A 20,272-nucleotide genomic window follows, 5' to 3' on the forward strand; every position below is an offset into this window, starting at 1 on the left:
GAGTTAAGATGCCATAGTTTCAACTGCCCAAGCAAATCTTATTCGCCCAGCTGAAGAAAGGCATTAAATCAAGAGGAGAACAAATTAAGCATTTCAAAGACTGCCTGAAGGCTTCCTTCAAGAAATGCAAGATAGATTTCAATGCATAGGAGACCCTTGTTCAAAAGAAATCAGCTTGGAGGAAACTCCTGTTTGAAGGGACAAAATTCTTTAAGAGCACTCGGTGGCGAGGAAGTATGGGAAAGAAACCAAAGAAAAGAATGTCAATAATCTCAAGGTCAAGAACCAATTTGACCTGCCGGAAAGACCTGTTAAATGTGTGGTTGGAGATGTGGCTCTAGGATTGGACACATCAGCTACACAAGAACCCACAGAAACCACAACCAGTGACATGAGATTTTCTAGGTGAGCAATCACACTCATTAGTACTTGATTGCCAATGACAATCTAAAGGTGAGTTATGTGTATGGTTAAACTATTCACAGGGAATGGGATTTTCTGCCTGATCTCATTAATATTTCATTTGCATTAAATCACTCACTAAAATGAGCTACTCCACTTTTCTTGAACTTATCAAGTCAGGCATAAATTTGCCTGATTTGCAAGGCAAGGCGAGAATTGACAAAATACATTCTAATTTAATTATTCAACCTCCACACAACTATTCCAACCAGCTACATCAGAAACTTTTTCATATCCAAAGCGCTTCCAAGAAACCAGGGATTGCCCTGCATTATTCTCTTCAATTGTTAACTTATATAGTATAGTATGAAGCATTGTGCACCAAATCTCAATTTATGATGTGAACCACTGTTAATGTCAATGCTGTAGAATTTTACCATACTGATTCTGCAGTAGAGCAGTGACAAACTGATGAAGTTGTTGGACTGCTGAAGACATCATTGACATAATAATTGACCCAGAAATTCCAATAAAGATCAGAAATGCTATTTCCAACACAGATCTGACTGAAAAACACACACTTTTTGATTAGTTCTGCCCTGCAATTTCTTGGGGAGGAGCTTCCCGTTGCATAAAAATGGAGACCAACCCAGAAAACGTGTCAATCAGTTGCAACATGGATTAGCCTGAAAGCCATGCCCCCTTTATTAACAGTAATTATGCCACACTCTGTGGTTTAAATGTCTTCCAGGCTGCCATTTGACGGTATCTAAAAAGGAAAGTGTGTCAGATAATTGCCAAGTGAGTACGGAATATGGAGGACTAAGGTGAGTGAAGGATTGGGATGGAAGGTAGCTAAGGGGTTATGGTAACCAATAGGCCAGTTAAGTAAATAAATGCTTAAGGCAAGTTGATGCAACTCAAATCCAATATGCAGAAGTGACTATCTGGCCATCAGAATGAATGGGCTCTTGCTTCTTTGAGACATTTGTAAACAGCAAATTGGCTAACTCTGTAAAGGTCTTCAGTGATCTTCTGGAAAGGGAGATCACTTCAAAATTCAGTTCCAAGGTATATGAGACACTGAGACCATAAAACCTGAGGTTCAGATCCTAATGAAAGCAACATTTCCCACGGTCTCACAACTAAACCTCAGCCACAATAGACATACATTCATATACATTCATTTCCAGGTATTTGTGAAGTGGATTTGCAGAATTTAATGGTATTAAAGAATCAGGCATGGGGTTGAGGCTATTAAGTCAGATGGCTGGAATTTAAGAATTGATGCTCCGTGGAGCTCAGTCCTATGACCCCTGCTGTTTGTTACTTATGTCAATGATTTGGATTTGGGGATTTAGCATAATTTCATAATTTGCGCTTAGTCTCAACTTGAGGAACTGAGGAAGCCTAATGTAAGTAAAGCTGTAGAAAAGCAGGTCCAAGGTTGGAAATTATCTATTGAGCAATTCAGCTCCCAAGAATCCATAGTGCTTTCACATCTTGAAGGCTCAAGTGAGGAAATAATCTCCAAATGTCACGATGTGTGAAACTCCAATGACACTCAGAAAGCTCAACACCATCCAAAACACAAATTAACACTTGATGCGCACCCCATCCATCACCAAAATCTTTGGCTCCTCCATCAATGACAAACCATGGCCAAGGTGAGGCTGCTATGTTGCACTGCAGCAACTCGTCAATGTTTCTTTGAAAGCAAGAATTCACAAGCTCTCTTACCTTGAAAATCATTCTTAGCGAGATCTTTACAAAAAGCACAGGATGTACATTTCTAGTGGAAGGGAATTGAAAGCAGGGAAGTTATCTTAAATTTGTGAACAACTTATAACAGAGAGCTCTGAACTCAATATTACAAAACAAAAGGCACTGGAGAAGGCGCATTTGTAGAGCACTTTTATTTGAGTGCAGCCAGTTAAGACATTTCACAGGAGTATTATCAAGTATTATTTGATACTAGGCTGCATTGGATGATAGTGGGACTGATAAATAATTAACTTAAAGAAATAGGTTTTAAAAGATATCAGAATTAAGAGGGAAGAAAAGATTCAACACATTGGATTTCTGGTCCCTAAAAAGAAGAAGGATTTGAGATGAATTGAGAAGTATCTTTACAATTATGGGGGGTTTAATAACTTATAAAGAGATAAGATGTTCTCACTTGTAGGAGAGTCCAAATAGATTAGATTAGATTACTTACAGTGTGGAAACAGGCCCTTCGGCATAACAAGTCCACACTGCCCCGCCGAAGCGCAACCCACCTCTACTCCTACATTTACCCCTTACCTAACACTATGGGCAATTTAGCGTGGCCAATTCACCTGACCTGCACATCTTTGGACTGTGGGAGGAAACCGGAGCACCTGGAGGAAACCCACGCAGACACGGGGAGAATGTGCAAACTCCACACAGTCAGTCGCCTGAGGTGGGGATTTAACCCAGGTCTCTGGCGCTGTGAGGCAGCAGTGCTAACCACTGTGCCACCGTGCTACCCCATACTAAAGACTAAAGACTGTGAATGTATGATCATGACTAATAAGTCCTGTTCCAGTTAAACCTCAGCCAAGAGAAAAGAAACAGTATGTAATATTTTTACAACAGTCTCACTACTAGGCTGTGTGTTCTATTGATAACATATAGGCATTTATTTAGTGTTACTCGTGTGGGATACTGACTCATCAAACTGAAGTTTTTGATTTGTTCACAGGATGTGAGCTAGCCAGGCTTTCATTGCCATCCCTAATTGTTAAGAGTTAACCACATTACTGTGAGTGTGGAGTCACAAGTAGATCAGACATGGATAACAGTTTTCTTCCCTGAAGGACATTAGCAAGCCAGATAGACTTTTCCCGATGATTGACAATGGTTTCATGGAGAAAGTGAGGACTGCAGATGCTGGAGATCAGAGCTGAAAATGTGTTCCTGGAAAAGCGCAGCAGGTCAGGCAACATCCAAGGAGCAGGAGAATCGACGTTTCGGGCATGAGCCCTTCTTCATGGTTTCATGGTCATCATTAGACTTTTAATTCCATATTTTCTTTTATTAAATAAGCATTCCACCAGCTGCCAAACCAGGATTCAAACCTGGGTCCTCAAAATATTACCTGGGTCCCTGGATTAATAGCCTAATGACAATACCATCACCTCCCCATAAAGTTTGCAATCTAATTTATGAATTGTAAAATTTAAGAAAGTGATGACATTTTCAACTTCACACAACCTCTGGAACTATCTCACTTAATATTCTGAAAAGAATATGATATCTCAATTAATTCAGCTAAAGTCTAAATTTGTAGCTCATTTAATACTATGGCATTGTAAATACAAATTTGTTATAAAAGTGGCAGATAATATGTAAGTGTAGCAGAATTTATATTGTTATCAAAGGTTAATCTTGGAGCTGCTTATTGCAATTATTTTCATTCATTATAAGGTTTTGGGGAGGTAATAATGATAATGAAGTTATACATTTTGAACATAAATTATGCAGCTGGTGACCATTTTTCACATGTAAGGATAGATTGTAATTGGATTTTAATCCATGTCTTGGGAGCCTGATGTTGGAACACCTGCTGGCCCTGAGACTATACTTGCTAGCAGCACATCCATTGGTTCAATCTTTGCAGAAGCTAATTCCTAATTGGCTAATTTGCCACCAATGGTCGAAGGGCTCATATGCTACTGCTCCAACCAGCTTTGGAGCCAAGACAGGTCAGGAACCATGAGGCTGCATTGGTACATGGAAATAACTTCCAAGGATTCAGGTAGATCAAAAGTGGTGCATATTGAAGGCAATAGTTTCATTGGAAGGAAAGGGAAATCCTTTCAGATAAATCATTTGGACCATGGATCTAGCGGCACAAGTCCAAGACCCCATCTTCATATTATGGAGCCTCCGATCATGATATATTTCCCCCATTCACCCCAATTGCTGCAGGTAGTCTGCGTCTATTGACCTGTCATTCCTTACAAGTGCACAAGATAATCCTTAATTAGGATTTCAATCTTTTCATTTATCCTGTCAAGCCCCCAAAGAATCTTGCATGCTTCAATAATGTCTCCTTTCATTCTTCTAAACTCTAATGAGTACAAGTCCAACCAACTGAACCTTTCCTCATAAGACAGTCTATCTGCAGCTGAGATCGACCTAGTAAATCCTCTCTGGTCTGCCTCCAACGCCAATGTATCTGTTCTTAGATAATGAGCCCAAGCTGTTCAGTATTCTAGGTGTGGCCTGATTAATGCCCTGTACAGTTTTAAGAACACCTCATTATTTTTAGATTTCATTCACCTTGAAATAAAAATCAACATTCCATTTGCTTTCAGTGTTCCCACTGGAGGCAGATGCTAGCTTTTGTGATTTATGCACCAGGACTCCCAAATCACACTGTGCTGCAGTTTTCTGCAGTCTTCCCTCATTTTACATGGTATTTAGTATTTTTTATTCTTTCACCTAAATTGCATGAGGTTTTCCTACATTATATTCTAACAGCCAAAGGTGTTGCCCAATCACTTAACCTGTCTATATCCCTCAGTACTTTTGTACCATCTGTAAACTTGGCAATGATAGATTCATTGATGATATATAAATCAATAACATATTTAACCAGGCTTTCTTGAATTAACAAAGAGATAAGTTTATTAATTGCCAAGTATGAGAAGAAATACGAACACAACATACAGAAACACAGAGCCAAAATGAGAGGTCAGTCTAAAAAGATAAAATTTAAAAAAGATAGATGGATCAGTCTCTGAAATGTTGCAAGAGCGAACAATTGAATTTTGCTACCAATAGCATTGATACTGGTAGGTCAGTTTTTTTGAGATTCTTGGTTTTATATTTTGATTAAAGTTCTAATAGTTTTGACTATTATTGAATTCCAGCATTCAGGGTCAGAGAGAGTCCTTTGTTATCCTGTTTTTTTTCAAACTGGTTTTCAACACTTGGAGTTAGAGGGTTCTTTATCTGAGGTAACTCGGGGATAGTTCTTCAATTGTGAAAATCACAGTGTGCTAGCATTCAAACACATGCTGTCACACACAGCAGCATTCAGTCTCACTAGTCCACTCCTTTAGAGGTAAAACTCGTTTTTTTAACCTCTGTCCTTGGTGTATTTTTGAAAAGGGAAAGATTGAAAATGTATCTGCAGTTTGGGTCATTACCTGCAGTGGATGGCATCTTCTTGAGCAGAGTTGGTCAGTCATCATTATCTTTGTAGTCAGAAGAGATCACACTTCAGTCTGTTTCAGGTATTGCATCCCATTTGCCCTATACAGAAACAATTTACATTTGCAATGCTCTGTAGCAGCCCTCTTTTTTTCCTTTAAAGTATTTTTTAAATTAAAAAACAAATAATATTTTTGGTCTCTGATCTATTGTCATAACAATTTGCAGAAATTAAAGGGAATTATACCTGTGCAAACTAAAATTCCAAATCAGATTTGTTCAGGTGTTTTAACTATGTTCAAAACAAATGACCCATGGCTTCAAAAAGACCTGAAATTAGGATCCAGCTTGACCCCCATTTTCTTTCTTGTTCCATCTTCCCCTCAATTCACCCTCTACTTCTCGGTTACATGTCAAAGGGTAAGAGAAACTTTTCAGCATGTTAGAGAAGTGACTACTATTTTTCATGTGAGTTTATATTTTATAAACAAGTTGGATTATTGAAGTGTAAAAGGCATTATATTTGAGATTACTCCTGTACATCTGAACACTTAACATGGATTACTGAAAAGAAATCAGTCAGACAATCTGATTATTATTCTCCTCTCCTGAGACCAGAGACACTTGTAGCTGTTCACCCATCAAGTACTATTTAAGGCTCTCCAGATTCTGTTCCTTACATTTTTATGGAGTTGTTTAAAGCTTCGTTCATATTAAAAATTGTCAAATAACTTATATTGCAAGAAAAAAATACATTTTTCTAAAGCATATATTTTATCATCTATAAGTGCTACCTGTGGAGAAAGTCAGTTCAGAAAATGTTGATCTGATTTAGCTCCATCTGTTTTCTGCAATCTGTGGCTCTGAGTGTAACCTATGTGTCTGGTTAAGAACATGTTTACCATCTGTCAACCGGTATCATACTGTGAGATCTATTTGTCTGCTTTACTTCTTCTTTCAATAATTGGGAGAACACAGTAGCCTAGTAAAAGTGATGGGTTTAATGTAATAAAGGTCATTTACAAGAGCCATAAAGCTGTGTTCCCCACATTTTGCACTCTCCTCTAGTGCAGACAACAATAATTACAACGTGCTCAATGATGTGAAATTATTGCTTAATGAACAGAAAACACAACTTCTGTTAATTATGAATTATGGCTTTGTTTCAAACCATTCAACTATTTCTTCAGTGTTTCAGGCAATACAGTGACAACTGGCCCCTGGATCACACAGACTTTAATGATAAAATTAAGTCTAATTTACAGTATGTTTATCACAGAAGGAAGTGCAAGAAGAACAATATCTAAAATGCCACTGTGGAGGACATAAGTCAAATTTAGTCAGAATCTCTTAAACTATTTGTTTCAGTAATCCTCTCAGGTTCCTTCCTGTGGTTTTGAAATTTGGAAGATTTCAAGATCCATAATACTTTCATAAGAATACAAGGAATAGGACCAAGAATATACCACGTAGCCCTTTGAGCCTGCTCAGCCACTCAACTTCACTTCCCTGCTCTATCTCATACACTTCAGTTTCCTGAGTGACCCAAAATAATTCCTGTCAATCTTAAGGATGTACCAACTGAGCATCTCAACCTTTTAAAGTATTCACAACACTGAGTAAAGAAAATTATTTTTGTCTACCCATTATCCTGAGTCATAAGACTATAAGAAATAGGATCAGGAGTAGGCCATTCTGCCTATCAAGCTTAGTCCATAGTAAGATTATGGCTAATCCAACATTACTCAGATCTACCTTCCTCATTATAATTCCGATTCCCCTACTGATCAAGAATCTACCTTTCTCAGCCTTAAATATACACAATGACTCTGCCTGCAGAGATCTCTGTGGCAGAGTTCTAAAGACTTACAACTCTCTGAAAAAGAAATTCCTCCTCATCTCAATCTTAAATTGGTGCTCCTTTATCCTGAGACTATGCCTTCTGGTCCTAGAGTCGTCCATGGGGATGTTTCGAATAGAGTCCAAACCTGTTTAGCCTTTGCTAATAAGACAATCCATCCATATCAGGGATCACCCAAGATGACCGTCTCTGAACTGTACCCAATGAAATGATATCTTTTCTGAAATAAGGAATCCAAAACTGCTCACAGTACTCCAGATGGTAGTTTCACCAGCACCTTATACATTTACAGCAAGATTTTCCTACTCTTCTACTACAATTCCCTTGAAATAAGGACCAACGTTCTAATATCCTTCTTGATTACACACTGTTCCTGTGTGCTAACTTTCTGTGTTTTGTGTAAAAGTACTACAAAGTTCCCTGTTGCAGTTGTCTGCAGTTTTCTCCCTTTAAATAATACACTAATAACCCACCATAGAATCCCTACAGTGTGGAAACAGACCATTTGGCTCAACAAGTCCATACTGACTCTCCAAAGAGTAAAACCCAGATTCATCCGCCCCCTCCCAACCAAATAACTCTGCATTTCCCATGGCAATTCCAGCTAACCTACACTATCCTGAACACTATAGCATGGCCAATCCAGCTAACCTGCATATCTTTAGACTGTGGGAAGAAACCAGAGCACCCAGAGGAAAACCTACACAGACATGGGGAGAATGTGCAAACTCCACACAGACAGTTGGCCGAGGCTGGAATTTAATCCGGGTCCCTGGTGCTACAAGGCAGCAGTGCTAACCACTGAGCCACCGTGCAGCCCCCAGGCCAGAAATACTAGTCTTCTCTCATAAAGTTTCAATGCAGGACGAACTGCAAGTTGCTATCCCTGTCAGAATGATGTCCTTTAAAATGTTCAATATGAAGAAGGATTCAATATTGTCATAGGATCTGGAGCCACAGTCACTCTGTATTGTAGGTAAAGGATGTGCCCTGAGAACACTATGTACTTATTGTGATAGGTTAGCTGTGAATAAACCCACTACAGATCTTTATGCAAACACAATCAATGTACCTCATTTGAGTTACATAGAGATAGAATAAGCTCATACCACATCATGTACAGGTATGATTGTTCTTATTAAAATGAAAAAGTAGAACAAAAAGGGCAGCTAAACAATCTTGAAGATCACAACAATAAGTAGCTGGTGAGGTTCAAAAGCAGCGAAGAAGAGAAAAGCTCCTATATTACAAAGAATCAAAAAAGTTTTGGCTAACTCGCAAAATGTTTGTAGACAAGAAAAGCAGATCTACAAGATCAAGGTGCTTATGTATATCCTCAGCTCATTGATATATGATAGGAAAACCTGAAAAAATTATACCAACGGAGAAAAAGCAGGCTCAATAAATTCCATCTCTGGTGTTTATAATGCATTTTCAATAACACATGAAATGACAATGTCAGCTGCAAAACAGTTCCAATGAGAGAAAATCTGCCAAGCATGCCATGCTAATTAAGGAAAACAAACTTCGCTGGCATGCACTTGGAAGATGACTGCATATCCTAAGATATGCAATACAGATAAATAAACCATAGCCAAGGGACCAGGAAGGGATTGAACATGATTCAAGAATGCTATCCAAAGAGAAATTGAAATCACCAACATCAATCACTACAAGTAAGAAGTTATATTTCATGATAACTCAAATGATGACCACTTTGGGGAAAGGTTTGCCACTACCATGCCATGCGATTTCAGAAGCTCCAAGGTTAACACTGACCGTACAAACAAGGTATCAATAGAGGACAACCTGCACCAGTGGAAAGGGTGAATGTTGTTTGTGGCTTGCCCAGCTATCAAAGGAAGTGTAGAAGAAGATCTTTGGATATAGAATTTCTCACTGAGCTGGGAGGTTCATTTCTAGACATTTCATCACCTTACTAAGTAACATTGTCAGTGGGCTTTAGGTGAAGCAGTATACATGATACCTGCTTTCTATTTATATGTTTGGGTTTCTTTCAGTTGGTGATGTCATTTCCTGTTCTTTTTCTCAGGGGTCTACCTCAATGTGCTTGTTGATAGAGTTCCAGTTGGAATGCCATGCTTCTAGGAATTCTCGTGTGTGTCTCTGTTTGGCTTGTCCTAGGATGGATGTATTGTCCCAGTCGAAGTGGCGTCCTTCCTTATCAGTATGTAAGGATACTAGTGAGAGATGGTCATGTTGTTTTGTGGCTAATTGGTGTTCATGTATCCTGGTGGCTAGTTTTCTGCCTGTTTGTCCAATGTAGTGTTTGTTACTGTTCTTGCACAGTATTTTGTAAATGGCATTGGAAGATCTCATAGATTCATAGGGTCATGCAACACAGAAACAGACCCTTTGGTCCAACTTGTCTGTGCTGACCTGACATCCAAATCTGACATTGTCCCATTTGCTAGCATTTGGCGCATATGCCTCTAAACCCTTCCTAATCGTATACTCATCCAGACGCCTTTTAAATGTTATAATTGTATCCACCTCCACAACTTCCTCTGGCAGCTCCTTCCATGCACAAACCCAAAAGTTAACCCTCAAATCCTTTTTAAATCTTTCCACTCTCACCTTAAAATTATGCCCTCTACTTTTCTTCTGAGCCACCCAAATGTCTGAGACTCTTGTAGATGAATGAATACTATTCATGTCCGAAGACTATGACTCTCCAGTCACAGGAATAGAATATAATGGCACAGTAAAATGAAAAATGTTATGATCTATTAGAATGGCTGGACAACTATTAAGCATTAATTAGTACTGTTTCTTTGTTATACAATATGCATAATACTTCCACAGGATCTCCTAAAATTTGTCACTTCGATGAATTGTTGTTACAAACATTGGTTAATCTTCATGGCACTAGTTAGGTTTATTTTATGGACATTTAAGGATACCTCACACAAAATTTGATCTCTCCATGGCAAGAATGTATATACCATCTGCTTGTAGTTGCTGTTACAATCAAAGAAAATTACAGAACCAATTCAGCTCACTTGATTAAACCTATTCATAAATTCCTGTACACTTTTCTCATTTTTTTCTGGTTTTAAAGATCCCCTTAATGGTAACATGAATATCCTACCATCTCCCTTTATTTGTTGATGTTTTTACATTTATGTCCTTCAAATCTGCTGAAATTGTTATCTTTCCCAATTTTCCTTTTCGAAGCCCCTTATAATTTTGAACATCTCAATGATCCCAACAACTAAGGAGAGTCAAAGGGGCAGAGTTGAGTATGGTGGCCATTACAAAGGAGAAAGTACTTGATAAGCTAAAAGGTCTAAAAATTGATAAATCTCCAGGCCCCGATGGTCTACATCCTAGAGTTCTGAGGGACATGGCTGAAGAAATTGCGGAGGCGTTGATTGCAATCTTTCAAAAGTCACTGGAGTCAGGGACAGTCCCAGATGATTGAAAAATCGCTGTTGTAACCCTTTTGTTCAAGAAAGGACCAAGGCCAATTAGCCTAACCTCGGTTGTAGGTAAAATTCTAGAATCCATCGTTAAAGATGAGGTTTTAAATTCTTGGAAGTTCGGGGTCAAATTAGAACAAGTCAGCATGGATTTAGTAAGGAAATGTCATGCCTGATAAAACTGTTAGAATTCTTTGAAGAGGTAACAAATAGGTTAGACCAGGGAAACCCAGTGTATGTTATCTACCTAGACTTCCAAAAGGCCTTTGATAAGGTGCCTCACAGGAAGCAGCTGAGGAAGGTGCAGGCGGCACAGTGGTTAGCACTGCTGCCTCACAGCGCCAGAGACCCGGGTTCAATTCCCGCCTCAGGCGACTGACTGTGTGGAGTTTGCACATTCTCCCGTGTCTGCGTGGGTTTCCTCCGGGTGCTCTGGTTTCACAGTCCAAAGATGTGCAGGTCAGGTGAATTGGCCATACTAAATTGTTGGTAGTGTTAGGTAAGGGGTAAATGTAGGAGTAGGGGTGGGTTGTGCTTCGGCGGGTCGGTGTGGACTTGTTGGGCCAAACTGTAAGTAATCTAATCTAAGGTGAGGGCCCATGATGTTCAAGGTGTGCTACTGGCATGGATTGAGGATTGGATGTCTGACAGAAGGCAGAGAGTTGGAATAAAAGGTTCTTTATCAGAATAGCAGTTGTGACAAGTGGTGTCCCACAGGGTTCAGTGTTGGGACCCCAGCTGCTCACTTTATATATAAGTGATATGGATGAAGAGACTGGCAGCATTCCGGTGAAATTTGCCAATGATACAAAGTTAGGTGGATAGGCAGATAGTTCTGAGGAGGTGGGGAGCATACAGAAAGATTTAAGTAGAAAGTGAGGAGTACAGATGCTGGAGATCAGAGCTGAAAATGTGTTGCTGGAAAAGCGCAACAGGTCAGACAGCATCCAAGGAGCAGGAGAATCGACGTTTCAGGCATGAGCCCTTCTTCAGGAATGAAGAAAGTGTGTCCAGCAGGTTAAGATAAAAGGTAGGGAGGAGGGACTTGGGGGAGGGGCATTGGAAATGCGATAGGTGGAAGGAGTTTAAGGTGAGGGTGATAGGCCGGAGTGGGGGTGGGGGCGGAAAGGTCAGGAAGAAGATTGCAGGTTAGAAAGGTGGTGCTGAGTTGGAGGGTTGGGACTGAGATAAGGTGGGGGGAGGGGAAATGAGGAAACTGGAGAAATCTAAGTTCATCCCTTGTGGTTGGAGGGTTCCTAGGCGGAAGATGAGGCGCTCTTCCTCCAGCCGTCATGTTGCTATGGTCTGGCGATGGAGGAGTCCAAGGACCTGCATGGCCTTGGTGGAGTCGGAGGGAGAGTTGAAATGTTGAGCCACGGGGTGGTTGGGTTGGTTAGTCCGGGTGTCCCAGAAGTGTTCTCTGAAACATTCCACCACCTTCCACTGAGCTTCCACTTCCTCCCTCTACAAGGATTTCAGTGAGTCCCTCTCTCACTGCGCACCCCAGGTCATCTCCTCTGCACAGAAGCTCTTCAGCCACGTTCTCAAACAGACTCACTACCACAGCTACATCTCCTTCCTCAGCACCTATCTACGGAACTGACTGATCCCGCACGGACTCCGGACTACGTTCCGACCAACAAAATTTGGACCCAACCAGGACAACCAGTACCTACAACAAATCCAAAGCCTCCAGCAACAGACCTCCCTCCGGATCCTCCGCTCCACGCTTGCAGCCATACGCCGCTACCTACATTCCCTGCAGTCAGCCCTACCCCAGCTCAGGACAACACATGCACAGACCTGTAAAGGACCTCTACTTTCTTCATCCACAGAAGAATCCAGACACTAAACAAACAGTTCTTCCTAGCCATATTGGAAATTAAAGACAGTAAGTATCAAAAACTTTCATGTACATACCCCAATGCTCTGGGTTCCTCAACTGTTCCAGAATCTTCCATCGGCCTCCGAAAAACTTGGCCGCCATTAACCATGCGGCCGCTGCAGTGCCTGCAGCAGCAACTACTGCCACGAACCATGACGTCACTTCCGCCCCCACCGACCTCGCAGCTTCCGCGATCGCCACCCAGACAACCACCTCCATGATCACCAGAAAGACCATTGCCAACAGATTCACGGCCTCCGCGGGGTCCATGGCTATCGGGAATAACACCGTTTCTGTCATCACCACAGCCACTTCCGTCCCCTGGGTTGACGTTGCCACAGCCACTTCCGCCCACATCACTAACCTGCACAACCACCACGCCGCATGCGTCTCCGCCCCCACGCCAATCTCCGTAACTACGCCTAACTCCGCCCCCACGCCGATCTCCGTCACCATGCCTAACCCCGCCCCATGCCAATCTCCGCTCGCACGCCTAACTCCGCCCCCACGACGATCTCCGTCCCTGCCCCCACGCCCAACCCCGCCCCCACTCCCAGCTCCAGCCCCACACCAGGTCCTAGCTCACAGCCCTGCCGTATTTTCACCATCCCTCCAGAACTACCCCTCTCTGAGGATGAAAGATCAGTCCTCAGCAGAGGCCTCACCTTCATTCCCCTATCGAGTTCAACACGCGGCGAGACATCGAACAATTCTTCTGCCGCCTTTGCTTCCATGCCTACTTCTTCAACCAGGATTCTTGCCCACCCTCTGACAACCCCCTTCTCCCACCTCCAACACACCCCATCCACCTGGACACCACGTGCTGGCCTCTTACCTGCCCTCTATCTCTTCGTAGCCAACTGCCGCCGCGACATTAACTGCCTAAACCTCTCCACCCCTCTCACCCACTCCAACCTCTCAACCTCAGAACGTGCAGCCCTCCACTCCCTCAGTGTCACTATCAACCTCACTATCAAACCAGCAGACAAGGGAGGCGCGGTAGTAGTTTGGTGCACCGACCTTTACACCGTTGAGGCAAAACGCCAGCTCGCGGACACCTCCTCCTACTGCCCCCTTGGCCATGACCCCACCTCTCACCACCAAACCATCATCTCCCAGACCATCCATAACCTCATCACCTCAGGGGATCTCCCATCCACCGCCTCCAACATAGTCCCAAAACCCCGCACCGCCCGTTTCTACCTCCTGCCCAAAATCCACAAACCTGACTGCCCTGGCTGACCCATTGTCTCAGCCTGCTCCTGCCCCACCAAACTCATCTCTGCATACCTCGACATGGTCCTGTCCCCCTTAGTCCAAGAACTCCCCACCTACGTTCGGGACACCACCCACGCCCTCCACCTCCTCCATAATTTTCACTTCCCCGGTCCCCAACGCCTTGTCTTCACCATGGACATCCAGTCCCTGTACACCTCCATCCCCCATCACGAAGGACTAAAAGCCCTCCGCTTCTTCCTTTCCCGTCGTACCAACCAGTACCTTTCCACTGACACCCTCCTTCGACTGACTGAACTGGTCCTCACCCTGAACAACTTCTCTTTCCAATCCTCCCACTTCCTCCAAATCAAAGGAGTAGTCATGGACCCGCATGGACCCCAGCTATGCCTGCCTCTTTGTAGGATATGTGGAACAGTCCATCTTCCGCAGCTACACCATCCCCCACCATTTCCTCCACTACATCGATGACTGTATTGGAAATGCCTCGTGCTCCCACGAGGAGGTTGAACAGTTCATCCACTTTACCAACACCTTCCACCCTGACATCAAATTTACCTGGACCCTCTCAGACTCCTCCCCCCCCTTCCTAGACCTCTCCATTTCTACCTCGGGCGACCGAATCAACATGGACATTTACTATAAACCGACCGACTCCCACAGCTACCGAGACTACACCTCCTCCCACCCTGCCCCCAGCAAAAATGCCATCCCATATTCCCAATTCCTTCGTTTCCGCTGCATCTGCTCTCAGGAGGACCAATTCCAATACCGTACAACCCAGATGGCCTCCTTCTTCAAAGACCGCAAACTCCCCCCAGACGTGATAGACGATGCTCTCCACCGCATCTCCTCCACTTCCCGCTCCTCTGCCCTTGAGCCCCGCCCCTCCAATTGCCACCAGGACAGAACCCCACTGGTCCTCACCTACCACCCCACCAACCTCCATATACATCGTATCATCCGCCGTCATTTCCGCCACCTCCAAACGGACCCCACCACCAGGGATATATTTCTCTCTCCTCCCCTATCAGCATTCTAAAAAGACCACTCCCTCCGTGACTCCCTCGTCAGGTCCACACCTCCCACCAACACAACCTCCACTCCCGGCACCTTCCCCTACAACTGCAAGAAATGCAAAACTTGTGCCCACACCTCCCCCCTTACTTCCCTCCAAGGCCCCAAGGGATACTTCCATATCCACCACAAATTCACCTGCACCTCCACACACATCATTTACTGCATCCGCTACACCCAATGTGTCCTCCTCTATATTGGGGCGACAGGCCGCCTACTTGCAGAACGTTTCAGAGAACACCACTGGGACACCCGGACCAACAAACCTAACCACCCCGTGGCTCAACACTTCAACTCCCCCTCCCACTCCACATGCAGGACCTAGGACTCCTCCATCGCCAGACCATAGCAACACGACGGCTGGAGGAAGAGCGCCTCATCTTCCGCCTAGGAACCCTCCAACCACAAGGGATGAACTCAGATTTCTCCAGTTTCCTCATTTCCCCTCCCCCCACCTTATCTCAGTCCCAACTCTCCAACTCAGCACCACCTTTCTAACCTGCAATCTTCTTCCTGACCTTTCCGCCCCCACCCCCACTCTGGCCTATCACCCTCACCTTAAACTCCTTCCACCTATCGCATTTCCAATGCCCCTCCCCCAAGTCCCTCCTCCCTACCTTTTATCTTAGCCTGCTGGACACACTTTCCTCATTCCTGAAGAAGGGCTGATGCCTGAAGTGTCGATTCTCCTGCTGCTTGGGTGCTGCCTGACCTGCTGCGCTTTTCCAGCAGCACATTTTCAGTACAGAAAGATTTAGACAGTTTAGGAGAATGGTCCAAGAAATGGCTGATGAAATTCAATGTGAGCAAACGCAAGGTCTTGCACTTTGGAAAAAAAAACACAGGTGTGGACTATTTTATAAACGGTGAGAAAATTCATAAAGCCAATGTACAAAGGAATCTGGGAGTGCTAGTATGGGATTCTCTAAAGGTTGACTTGCAGGTTGAGTCTATGGTTAAGAAAGCAAATGTAATGTTGTCATTTATCTCAAGGGGGTTGGAATGTAAAAGTAGCAATGTGCTACTGAGACTTTATAAAGCTTTGTTTAGGCCCCACTTAGAACACTGTGTCCAGTTTTGGGCCCCACACCTCAGGAAGGACATACTAGCACTGGAGTGTGTCCAGCGGAGATTCACACAGATGATCCCTGGACTCGTAGACCTAACATATGATGAACAGCTAAGGATCCTGAGATGGTATTCATTAGAGTTTACAAGCTTATGGGGAGATCTAATTGAAACTTATAAGATAATGCATGGTTTACGAAGGGTGGATGCTGGAAAATTGTTTCCATCAGATGAGGATACTAAGATTCATGGGCACAGCCTTAGAATTAGAGGGGGTCAAGTTAGAATGGACAAGAGGAGACATTTCTTCAGCCAGAGAGTGGTGGGCCTGTGGAATTCATTGCCACTGAGCACAGTGGAGGCCGGGACGTTAAATGTCTTCAAGGCAGAGATTGATAATTTCTTAATCTCACAAGGAATTAAGGGATACGGGGAGAATGCGGGTAAGTGGTGTTGAAATGCACATTAGCAGTGATTGAATGGCGGAGTGGACTCGAGGGGCCAATGGCCTTACTTTCACTCCTATTTCTTATGATCTTATATTTTTAACTTTTTCCACTCTTATGAAAATGATCCAATTTTTGAGTCTCTTCTTAAAACTAATGTTTCACATTTTGGTGAGTTACACCTTCACTCTCTCCAAGGCCTTGACATCATTCATAGGTAGTGCACCCTGAAATTATATCTACAAGTGAACCCCGCTCTCCGAAAGTAGAGCATTCCTATGAAAACATTTGTAAACTGAAATGGAGTAAAGTGAAGAATCAATTTACATTATTACCATTTACTTATATGGGAAAAAATTTTGAGTGCTCCCAGACTCAAAAAAATAACCTACCAAATCATACCAAATAATACATAAAACCTAAACTAACACTAGCATGTAGTACAGGCTGTTGGAGGTTGAGGTGGTGGAAGGTGCAGGATACCTTAGGACACATCTTGCTAATGGATGCAGAAAATAAATCAAGATACTGAGATGTGGCAGGTGGAGTTTAATTTATATAAATGTGAGGTGCTGCATTTTGGGAGAGCGAATCTTAGCAGGACTTATACACTTAATGGAAAGGTCCTCGGGAGTGTGACTGAACAACGAGACCTTGGAGTGCAGGTTCATAGCTCCTTGAAAGTGGAGCCATAGGTAGATGGATAGTGAAGATGACGTTTGGTATGCTTTCCTTTATTGGTCAGAGAATTGAGTACAGGAGTTAGGAGGTTACGTTGCAGCTGTACAGAACATTGGTTAGACCACTTTTGGAATATTGCGTGCAATTCTGGTCTCCTTCCTATTGGAAAGATGTTGTGAAACTTGAAAGGGGTTCAAAAAAGATTTACAAGGATATTGCCAGGGTCGGAGGATTTGAGCTGTAGGGAGAGGCTGAACAGTCTGGGGCTGTTTTCCCTGGAGCATCGGAGGCTGAGGGGTGACCTTATTGAGGTTTATAAAATCATGAGGGGCATGGATAGGATAAATAGGCAAAGCCTTTTCCCTAGGGTGGGGGAGTCCAGAACTAGAGGGCATAGGTTTAGGGTGAGAGAGGAAAGATATAAAAGAGACCTAAGAGGCAACTTTTTCACACAGAGAGTAGTACGTGTATGAAATGAGCTGCCGGAGGAAATGGTGGAGGCTGGTACAATTGCAACATTTAAAAGGCATCTGGATGGGTGTATGAATGGTTTGGAGGGATATTGGCCAGGTGCTGGCAGGTGGGACTAGATTGGGTTGGAATATCTGGTTGGCATGGATGAGTTGGACCGAAGGGTCTGTTTTCGTGTTGTACATTTCTATGACTCTATCACTCTATGAAGCACAGATGGTCACAGGCACAGTTCAAAGCTATGACAGCTTGATGCTGAGAAGCTGAGTGTAGATCCAAGGGAAGGCATTGGCGGCACCACTCTTACTGTGCGCGCTTTATCGTAAAAGCGAAAATCCTCTTTCGGTTAGTGATAACAGGTACTGAAGCAGGTCTTTGGTAAAAGCAAATTGGCATAAAGTGAACGTTCAAAAATTGGTGAATACATGTATTTGTTGAATGTCCAATTAAATCAGGGAAGACAATGTTTTCTGTGAAATTTAACATTTTTAGTGCATCCATTCCATATTTACTAAGTATCAACATTCGATTTTGCCATGTGATAGGGGCAGAATTGTTTGATTTGTAATACAAGACAGTTGGAGTATCACTGAAAAGAGCAGGTAGGGGTCAGAGGTTGTTGAATCTGCTAGCCCTTGAGGTTGTAGATTGTGTTTGAGTACAATCCAACTGCTGCAAGCTGCCCACAGAAACCATATGGATGCCCAGTATTGAGTTGTTAGATCTGTTTGAAATCTATTCCGTTTGAGAAAGTGGCAGTGCCACAGAAAAATAGAGGGTATTCTCAAAGTGAAGACAGGATTTCATCTCCATGAGACCTGTGCATTGGTCACTGTTACAGATACTGTCATAGACAGATGTATTTGCAGTAGGCAGATTGGTGAGGATGAGGTCAAATATATTGTTATCCCTTATTGTTTCCTTTCTGACCTGCCATAGATCCTAGTTAGACAAGCAGGAGGTTGGAAAAAACAGCAAGCCAAGCTGCATCAGGAGGTGGAGAAGTCAACGTTTCAGGTGTAATTCTTCTTCTGGACTATGTCTTTAGGACTCAATGAACTCAGTCAATAGTGGTGCTGCTAAGCTACTCTTGGTAATAAGATTGAAATTCCCCACCCAGAGTACATTGCAAGGCCTTGCAGTGCTTCCTCTAGGTATTGTTCAACATGATGGCAGGAAGCAGTTGCCACATGAGACCAGCAGGATTTTGCTTTGCCCACGTTTGACCTAAAAACATGAAAATTGATGGAGTCTCGAGTCAAGTATTGGGCTGCCAACTCTGCTCAGTCTGTCTGCTGATAGGACAGAGCACACACAGGGATGTTGATGGCGTTGTCTGGGACAGTGTTTAAGGTATGATTCTGTGAGCGTGACTGCATCAGCTGTTGCTTAACTAGTCTGTGAGGTAACTCACAATTTGGCGCCACTTCTTTAATGTTAGTTATGAGGATGTTGCAATGTTGACAGGGCTGATTTTGCTGTTGTTATTTTTGGTGCCTTGGTCAATGCCAAGTCACCTGCCCAGTTTACTCCTTTTTGTAGTGGTTGGTTAGAACTGACTAGCTTGCAAACCATATCACAGGGCAATTAAGAGTCATCAGTGTTGCAGTTTTCCTTCCCTGAAGGGTGTTAGATGAATCAGATCGTTTTTTTATAACGTCTGTCAATCAATTCACTGTCACTTTTGAGCTTTTGATTTCCAGATTGTTTTCAATTGAAATTCCACCACAGTCATGATGGAATTTAAACCCAGGTCTCCAGACTATTACCTGGATTTAAGAAAAAAACACAATGCCACTGACTCCCTTTGATGATGGATCAGCTGTCTTCTTCTCTAACATTTCAAACAGCTAACGTTTTCATGTTATGAAATTCATGTCCTGGTGTATGTTATTTGTACTGCAAATATATCACCATGTCCAACTTTAAGCCCCAGTATCGATTTAAAGAAGATGTTACTGTTGGAGACATCATTCTTAGAACAAATTTGAGTAGCAGAGCTATTTTGCTCTGGCAGTGAGTGAGCCGAACTCCCATTTTAGAAATGGGTATTTTGATTTATGGTAATAACTGAATATCCACTCGATATAGGCTGGTAGGGTAAAGTCATAGGACCTCGTACATATGCATCATTGTGCATTTGAACAGATCACTATCATTCAGAAAAGCAGAATTTCTTCAGTATGAGACAAACTCGTACAGAAAACTTTGTTTTAACTAGAACCTTATGAACCAGCACTTCTAATAAACCAGGAAAAAACTATATAATTCAAATACCATAAGGTTTGCTGTATTATTCTAACTATAATAGCTTTTTTTTGCATTTGCCCCACGTAAATATACTTGTCATTCAAACAAATAGCCAATGAATAGTTGATTCAATTTCAAGTCAATTTCTCCTCAAATACTGTGATCAACTGAATGAATGTCTGAGTTGCCGGTGAACAGTGCAAGTGAGAAGTCTAAATGCTGGTAAGTATTATTTAAGGAAAGTTTGAATTATTATTTAAGTGATTTA

Source organism: Chiloscyllium punctatum, chromosome 8, assembly GCF_047496795.1.
Source record: "Chiloscyllium punctatum isolate Juve2018m chromosome 8, sChiPun1.3, whole genome shotgun sequence".
NCBI classification, from domain to species: domain Eukaryota; kingdom Metazoa; phylum Chordata; class Chondrichthyes; order Orectolobiformes; family Hemiscylliidae; genus Chiloscyllium; species Chiloscyllium punctatum.